We start from the raw sequence: 9,262 nt of genomic DNA, 5'->3' as shown, positions 1-9,262 counted from the left end.
AGCAGTGGAGCCATGGGTAACAGTTGCAACTGCTCAGGCTAGCCACCTGAGTAAAAACTCATCCAGACCCCCTGGGTGTGTACTCAGATTGCTAGCCCAAACTGCCACCCATGCTTCCCCCAGCTACACTATCTACCTAAGCTGGGAAGCATGCTCCCAGCTGCTGTGTAGATGTAACCCTTAGATTTACAGTTGGTTTCTTTGGTATTCCATTGATTCAATCTTGATCTTGCTGTCAGAAGACTGTGACTTAAACCCCATATTCTTTATGGAAATATGGTTATGATATGCATATGGCATAACTAAGATATATTTTATGCAAGATGGCTCATGTAAGGTATCATTGGAAACATTATGATTTACTGAATGTGATTATCCAATTTGTATGTATGTATCATTTTTGTATCCAAAGTTAGGAATATTGACTATGTAACAATTACAACTGTGTATGTACTTAGGAGACACCCACCAGACAGCCGGCCATCACAGCCTAGATGGGCCATTAGGAAGAAACAGTAAGACTGTGAAGATGCTAAACTCTCTCCTTCCTGAGAGGAAGGTCAGGTGATTAGGTCACCTGATGCAAAATACCAACTTGGACACTGCTGGTACTTTTCCTTTGTAGGTGGATGGGGATCAAACAAAGGTTTCCTGCCTTAGGCAAATCCCTTCTAAGTCTGGGGAGGGGGTTGATCTGGACTGTTCTCCACTGCCTTCCCACTCATGAAGAAAGACTGCTAAAAACACCCGAAGAGACAAAGACAAGGGCCGAGTCCAGATTGAGACAGAGGAGTCTAGTCTGTAAAGAGAAATAACTGGAACTGTAAGCTACAGAAAATCTGCATCTTCCCTAAGTCAACATTTAGGGTGAGAAATTATATTTTGTAACCAGTTTCTTTAAGATCTTAAAATTTGTATGCGTGTTTTGTTTTATTTGCTTGGTAATCTGCTTTGTTCTATTTGCTATCTCTCATAATCACTTAAAATCTACCTTTTATAGTTGTTAAACTTGTTTTTGTTTATTAGTAAACCCAGTTTGTGCAATCCATATTGGGGGAGGGGATGCAGAGGAGGGGAGAAGCTGTGCTTATCTCTCTTCACACTGAGGGAGAGGGTGAATTTTTATGAGCTTGCGCTGTGCAGATCTTTCTATACAGCGCAAGACAGTATTATTTTGGGTTTATTCCCCAGCGAGATGTGCACGTGAGTGCTGGGTGAATCCTCTCACACAGAAAACCCTGTTGAAGCTTAGGGTACCTTTCTGATGGTGAAGAGTAAGGCTGGGAATAGCTGGTCCCAGTGTCCTGGATCCTGGGTAAGGCTCCGATTTGGTCACGGAAGTCACGGAATCCATGAATTCTGTAGTCCTCCAGGACTTCAGCCCACAGCAGCTGGGAGCTGCAGGGTACCGCCACCGCCCGTGGTGGCCGGGAGCTGCAGAGTACCCCTGCTGCCCAGAGTGGCAGGGGCTCTGGAGTTTCCCAGTCCCCATGGGTGCAGGGATCCCCTGCAGCTCCCCAGCCGGGGCATGGAAGGGAGGAATCTCCCACAGCGCCCCAGCCTCCACGGGCGGGGGGGGGATCCCCCACAGCTCCTCAGCTGCCGCTGGGGGAATCCCCCAAGGCTTCCCAGTTCCAGCGGGGGGATCCCCAGCAGATCAACTGCCGCTGTTGGCAGGGGAATCCCCCAGAGCTCCCCAGCCACTGGGCAAGGGCAGGGGCTGCAGCTTCCAACCACAGAAGGGCAGAGTGATGGACTCCCCTCTCTCCCCATTTTGTCATGAACATTTTTAGTAAAAGTCAGGGACAGGTCACAGTTTCCATGAATTTTTGTTTATTGCCCATGACCTGTCCATGACTTTTACTAAAAATGTTCATGACAAAAATCGTAGCCTTAATCCTAGGCTATGAACTTCTTGAGTATCCTTTTCAGTGTCTGATTAAACCTTTCTACTAGGCCATCTGTCTGTGAGTGGTACATGGATGTGTGTAAGGTTTTGATTTTTAATAGTTCTCATACTTGTTTCACATCAGCCGGGATGTGAAATTTGTCCCCTGGTCTGTCAGGATCTCTTTGGGAAACCTGACCTGTGCAAAGACCTTCAGCAGTTAATGGTGATAGTTTTAATATCCCCAGACTGTAGTGGTAAGTCTTCTGGGTATCTGGTGGCATAGTCCATGATGACAAGTATAGCTAGTGCCCAGACACACTCTTCTCTAGTGGGCACATAAGGTCAATTCCAATTCTCTCAAAGGAGGTCTCCACCAAGGGAAGAGATACTACTGGACCCTGTAGGATTCCCCTAGGGGCTGCCAACTGGCATTCAGGACATGAGGCATAGAAATTCTTAACTTCTTTAAAGACCCCTGGCTAAAAGATCCTAGACAGTGTCTTGTCTTTCCCAAGAAATCTTGCATGGGGGTTGTGTGTGCCAGATGCAGCAACTCACAGTGATATACCCAAGGTACTAGCAGTTGTGTCCATCTCTCTTGCACCTGCTTGTCTTGGTCTACATGATATGACAAGTCCATCTTCAGGGCAAAATGTGGGTACTGCTTTGCCTTTAGGGGATCCACCTCTTCATCTTCTATCATGGCTGCTTATTCAAAGGCTCAGCTCAAGGTCTCATCACTCCTTTGCTCCCCACAGAAATCTGATAATCCAGTTAGTTTCTCAGGTTCAGTTGCAGAGGGGGTGGTGTATTTGGGCCTGTGGATGGTCCTTCTCCAGGCATCAGCTCTGGCATCTGTGGTGTCTATTACAGCTACGGAGAAGATTGTCTCTCCCACATTTCTTCATTCTTTTATCTCTTCCACTTTTCTTTCAGAGATTTTTTTCCCTTGGATCAGAAGGTAAGGAGGTCACAGTTCTTAAAAGGAAACAAGACCCCTAACACCTCTGGGGTGTCTTCCTCGAGCCCCTGTGTTACGGGAAGCTTTTGTAAGAGCTTGAAGAAATACAACCAGTCTCGACCTAATATCACAGGGTAGGGGAGGTCTGCAGACACACATACTCTCATCTGGTCCCCCAAATTAGCTGCCTGGGTTTCGACTGGATGTGCGCAAGATGAGTCTTTGCCAACCGGGAGGAGAACACCCTCAGGAAGGCTTTCATGATGCTTCTTACCTGGGCCCTCTGCTCTGGGCGAAGGTGTTCCCCCACCCGTATAGAGTCTAGGGACAGGACATGAGGCACTTGGGGCCCCAGTTCCAGTTCAGAGGGGTAAAGGGCAATAAAAATAAGCTCTCACTCTTTCCATGAATTTAAAAGGTTGCTATGATAGATCTGGATGGGCTTCCACTTGTCAGGCTTCCTAATCTCATAGTTAACTGGCACAATTTGGTGCACAACTTCATAGGGTCCTTGCCACTTGGACAATAGCTTGAAATACTCAGGAATAAAAGGAGAACACAATCATCTGGCCTAAATAAGCGGACCTGTGATCCCTTGTGTAGGTACGCTCCTGGGTCTGCTGAGCAGTGAGGAGGTTTTCTTTAGCCAAGGTCCCCACAATCTCCAATTTCTCTCAGAGCTTCAACACATATTGTAGGACATTCTCAGTTCTAGGAAGTCTGTCCTTTCCACATCTCCCAGAACAGGTTGAGGATTTCCCAGGGTCATCTCCCATACACAGGTTCAGATGGGGAGAATCCAGTAGATGATTGTGGGACTTCCCGAATAACAAACTTTTTCGATATCTGCTTCAAGGTCCAGATGAAGCATTCAACCAGACCATCCATCTATGGGTGGGTGATAGACTGAAATGCATGAGGTCTTTATTTTTTAGGAGATCACAGACTTGTTTCAGCAGCTGAGATGTTAAATTCATGCCTTGATCCATGAGGATCTCCTTAGGAGCACCCATTCGAGCAAAGACTTTCAGCAGTTCTGTGACAATAGTCTTTGCATTGGTGTTGTGCAGGGGGGTTGCCTCAGGATAGCAAGTAGCATAAATCAACTATCACTAATATGTGTTTGTAGGCAGGTGCACTTTTTCTCCAAGGAGCCAATGAGGTCTATCCTGATTCATTCAAAGGGGACGATGACGACCAAGGCTTCCCCCCACCCTTTTTGCCCTGCTAATTGGCATTCAGGGCAAGAGTTGAAGAAACTTGGTATACACCAGGCCAAAAGGAGCAGTGCAAGATCTAGGCCAGAGTTTTCTCCTGTCCAAGGTGACCTGCTGGGCGGAGGAGGGCAGGGGGGAGAGATGGCATGGGCCAGTCACAGACTTCACACCAGTGAGGCTGGGGGACAAGGAGTTGCAACTGAATTTTCCCCATAAAATGGTCTCTTTCCAGTCTGTACAATTGCTCCCCTTGGAGCTCAAAGTGGGGGTACTGCTCTACTCATTGGGGATCTACCACTTCCCCATTAACTACTGGGAGATGGTCATACACCCGACTCAGGTTGTCTCAGACTAGGGTCTGCCCACACCCAGAATCTACTCAGCCTGTTACCTTGATCCCATTTATTTGCACAGTGACCATTACCTCTGCAGGAGTGTGCTTCTGGCCACAGCTCTCTGCTGTCCACACTTGCCCATATAGGATAACAGTGACCCTGAAATTCACATGAAAATCAGGTCTCCATGGTTAGCCAAGGGGCTGCTGGCTGAGAGCTGGATATCTGGGGGTGTCCTACCGTAGGTGCTTAACATGGTTTCCCCTCCCAGCCTTCTGATGGGGGTATCCCCCAGGGTCCCCAGGCTTTTTATTTGGGTCAGATTGGAGGGGCTGGGATTTCCTCTGGGATCCCAGTCCAGGGCTCAAGGGCCAGCTGGACCCCTGATAGGGTGGGGCCTTGGGGACCACCCTGGCTATTTTTCAGTTCCCATAGCTGGGCTCTCCCTTCTCCGGAGGGGTCCCCTTGGCATCAGGCAATGGCTTGGGTATGGCAGTTAGAGCAGTCTCAGCTGTTCCATCTATCACACAGCATCAGTTATGGACTCAGGCTGATGTTTAAGCACCCAGTCCCTACTCCTTGTCAGGAGAATATGGGTGAATTGTTCCAACAGAATGAGCTCGGCCACCTCTACTCCTGTCCATTCCTCTGCTTTTAGCCACCTTCAACACAGGTCTCAGTTTCTGGGCAACAACACGGGGTCAGGATATTGTGGGATACTTCTCCCTGCAGAACCTCTGGCAGATCTCCTCCATGATGTCAAGGTAGTCCAAAATGACTGATCTCACTTGGGTATAGCCTCAGGCAGACTCAGCATCTAGCCCCTGATATGAAGCCTGCGCCGGCCCCATCAGGTATGGTGCCATCAGGGTGGCCCATTGGTCAGGTGGCCATTGAGCTGCCATCGCCACCTGTTCAAACGTTATCAAGGAGGCCTTGGGGTTGTCCTCAGGGCCTTTGTGAGTTTCACCAGCATGGAAGGTGCCCCGGTCTAGGGGTGGTGATGTGGTTGAGAAGTCCCGGGGGGCTTCTGGGGATGCAACAAGGCCATGACCTGCTGAACCAACTATTGCTGTTGTTCCAGTTGTTGGCTCCCTAGGTCCCAAACCAGATGCTACTGTGGGGCATCCATTTGCTATAGGAGCTGTTGTTGGGCTGCCTGCTGCTGCTGCTGTTGGTTCTCTGTCACCCATTTCAGCAGACACTCTAGATCCATAGTTGTGACCCACCAGTCCATATCACTTTCGTGTAGGCTGTTCGGCTGTCTAGGTCAGTCAGTCCTCCCCTCTCTCAGGGGTGGGAAAGTACCAGCGATCTCCACCAAGTTCTCCACATGGTCCTCACATGGCGGGTGGTTGGTAGAGGAGCATTTCCTAGTGCAGAGGTGGGCAAACTATGGCCCACAGGCTACATCCGGCCCACAGGACCCTCCTGCCCAGCCCCTGAGCTCCTGGCCCAGGAGGCTCGCCCCAGGCCTCTCCCCTGCTGTCCCCCGTCCCCTGCAGCCTCAGCTCACTGCGCCGCTGGTGCAATGCTCTGGACAGCGGCGCTGTGAGCTCCCGGGGCAGCACAGCTGCAGAGCCCAGCCTGGCCCCGAGCTCTGTGCTGGGCGGTGGCATGGCTGGCTCCAGCCGGGCGGCACGGCTGTAGTGCCGCCAGCCACCAGTGCTCCAGGCAGTGCGGTAAGGGGGCAGGGAGCAGAGGCGGTTGAATAGGGGGCAGGGGAGTTCAGGGTGGTGGTCGGGGGCAGGGGTGTGGATAGGGGTTGGAGCGATCAGAGGGTGGAGAACAGGTGGGTTGAATGCGAGCAGGGGTCCCAGGCGGGCAGTCAGGAAGGAGCGGGGGTTGGATAGGGTGGCAGGAGACAGTCAGGAGACAGGGAGAAGGGGTGATTGGATGGGGCAGAGGTCCCGGGGGCAGTCAGGAATGAGAGAAGGGGTTGGATGGGGCAGTGGGGGGCAGTCAGGGGTGGGGGTTCCGGGGGCAGTCAGGGGACAGTGAACGGGGGGTGGTGGATGGGGCAGGAGCCCCAGGTGGGCCAACAGGAACAGGGAGGTTGGATCAGGCAGGAGTCCTGGGGGGGCCCGTCAGGGGGTGAGAAGAAGGTAGGGGTAAGATAGGGGGTGGGGGGCAGGCCACACCTGGCTGTTTGGGGAGGCACAGTTTCCCCTAACTGACCCTCCATACAATTTCCAAAACCCAATGCTGCCCTCAGGCCAAAAAGTTTGCCCACCCCTGTCCTAGTGGACTGGGGCTTAGGCCTGTGCCTTGCAAAGGGGTTGTTAGTAGTGGAGCCTGTGGGCCCTCCCACTCCACCGGACTCCAACCCAGGGCCCTTTGAGGACTATCAGTGCTGTGACAGCCAGGGGCACTTAAGGCTGCCCTCCTTGGGCCACTTTCTAGCACCCCCCTGGGATTATCCCAAGATCACCATCTGGGTTGAGGTGGCATGATGGGTGTCCACTCATCACAAAGCACCTTCTGGGTGGCTGTGTGTAGCGTCATTGCTTCCTTTCTCGCAGGAGGCAACTGCCTCCTCCCACAATGGGGCTCACCCTTCTGGGCCAGATCAGTCCTAGAGCTTCCCCCTGCTGGGACAGTCCAAACAAAACAAAGGGAATTAACAAACCCGGAGTCCACAGGAGAGGGAGAGGGGGATGTTTCTCTCTCAGGTGGTCTCTGTAGCAGGTCCTCCCTTCCCTCAGGGAGGGACTCTTGGGAAGTTGTTTTAGGGAGACTTCTACTTTTCCCTCAGCTCTTCTCTGCTGGAGCTGTAGGTTGCAGGTCTGCTCTATTCCCTAGCCTGTTACCAAATGAGCTGTTCCCCTACCTTTCAACTACTCCTCCTGTTAATGCATTCCCTACAGGCAGGGCAGGGTGGGGCGGGACTGGCTGCGCCCAGAGTAGTTCCTTAACCCCTTGTTGCCCACTGAGGGGTTGTTGCCCACTGAGGGGTATACTCCGTCACACAGCCCTTTAAATATAACAAGGAGAACAGTGGCTTGCCAGAAATAAGGTCCCAGCCCCTTGTTTCAGTTTCAGTTAAGGATCCTGACAAGAAAGAGTCTAGTGCATAGCAAGGGAAATGAAGAATAAGTGGTTATAGTTGACATTTAATTTCTACACAGTTGGAGAGAGAAATGAGATTGACTGTTGTTCAATTCATTATATCCTCCAACCATCCAGGAATGTAGCAATTTGTTGTTTCTTTATTAAATATAATAGGGAGATGTTTTGATAACTTTTCCTTGTAGAGTTCTCATTCTTCAAAATTCATATGCATTAGCAGCCTGCAATCTCACTATTGTTCATCATGTTATTGTTATATCTCCCAATTAACGTGAAGGCAATTTGTTATGTCAAAAAGGCAATATGACAAAACTTGATAAGCAAGCAAGCTGCAGAAAGGTCTAATAACTTTTTATGAGTTACTACACCATTACTGTCAAGATTTTAAAGTGGTCTTTTGATAGCACTTGGAAACCTTAGCAGGCATGAAAATGAAGGCCCTCTCTCATTCATTAGCTAGATTTTTCTGACTGCTATTAGGGTGCATCTTCATTAAGAAATGACACATTGTTGCTTCAGCTTTGGGTCAAAAACAGTTTTATTTATAGGATTTTCTATGGGGATCTGAGCACTTCACCTCAGTCAATCAGTTTATCTTCACTACACCAGGTAGGTAGGGAAGTATTATTATCCTGATTTTATAGATGGAGAACTGAGGCACAGTTAAACGATTTTTGCAGGGTCACTCAGCATAGCTGTGGAAAAGCCAGGAACAAAGACAAGATCTCCTAGATGCCAGTCCAGTACCTTAACTGTGAGACCAACTATCCTGTCAAGTCTGTGTCTCCCTCACATTCGATAATAGGTACTAAAAATTATTTGATCCTACCTATGCTGAACAGTTACAAACTGATTAGGTAGTGGGGCAAGAGGGAGACCTATTTAATGGCTCCCATTTTCTTCATGTAGATAGAGCCTTAAAGAGTGGATAGATTCTTCTTGACCCTCACTCCTTTCTTTTCCAAAGCTGATATTAGGGATGCATGAACTATGTGGTTGCAGGTAGCACACTCTCAACCTGTTACATGAGACACTTCTTCCGATATAAGATAGCAAGAAGTAGAAGCTAAAGCACAAGTTGCACCTAAAGAAGCTGAAGTGCTGGAAGGATCAGGGAGGCCTGTAGCATACATACCTACTGGCAGTGGATTCAGAGAGGTAAGAGAAATTATGAAGCTGGCAACTTTAGCAGCAGGGGCTAACAGCTGTTGAGGGCATCTTTCTGCCACCACAGAGACAGGAGCTGGGTGGTGACTACTGGCACGTTGTTGCCTAGTGGAGGAAACTGTCCTTCCAGAATGGCTGTGGAATACTTCATGCCTGGCTGATTTATGCACGAAGAGTGTGTGCCTGAAAAGAGCCTGTAACAAAAACAAAGTCGGATACAAATTTGCATTATTTTCCATATATTTGCATAAATTCAGGCACAACCTGAAGCATGTGCATTCCCATTTTAAAATTATATTAATGACAGTTAGGTGTAAGCATTTCTTGAGAGCCTAGAGTGTTAGGCTGCTGCCATGTAGAAGACAACGAAGAATGAAACTCCCATGCCACAGCATATTTCCAATATTGTCATTATTCTCTTTTTCATGGTAGAAAGTCCTAAGATGATGAGCAGGGATGGGAAGTGTTATCCATAACTTATCACAACCCCAAAAGTGTCAAAAGGAAATGCAGAAAGCCAAGATATAGTCAACAATTTTCTATTGGTGGGCTTACAAGAACTGGTAATGACATATTAAGATTGTACACTGGAAAGTCAGGGGTCCTCAAAATGCATTTACAT

The sequence above is a fragment of the Lepidochelys kempii genome, chromosome 3 (genome assembly GCF_965140285.1).
Source record: "Lepidochelys kempii isolate rLepKem1 chromosome 3, rLepKem1.hap1, whole genome shotgun sequence".
Classification (NCBI taxonomy): domain Eukaryota; kingdom Metazoa; phylum Chordata; order Testudines; family Cheloniidae; genus Lepidochelys; species Lepidochelys kempii.
This window is presented reverse-complemented; position numbering follows the sequence as displayed.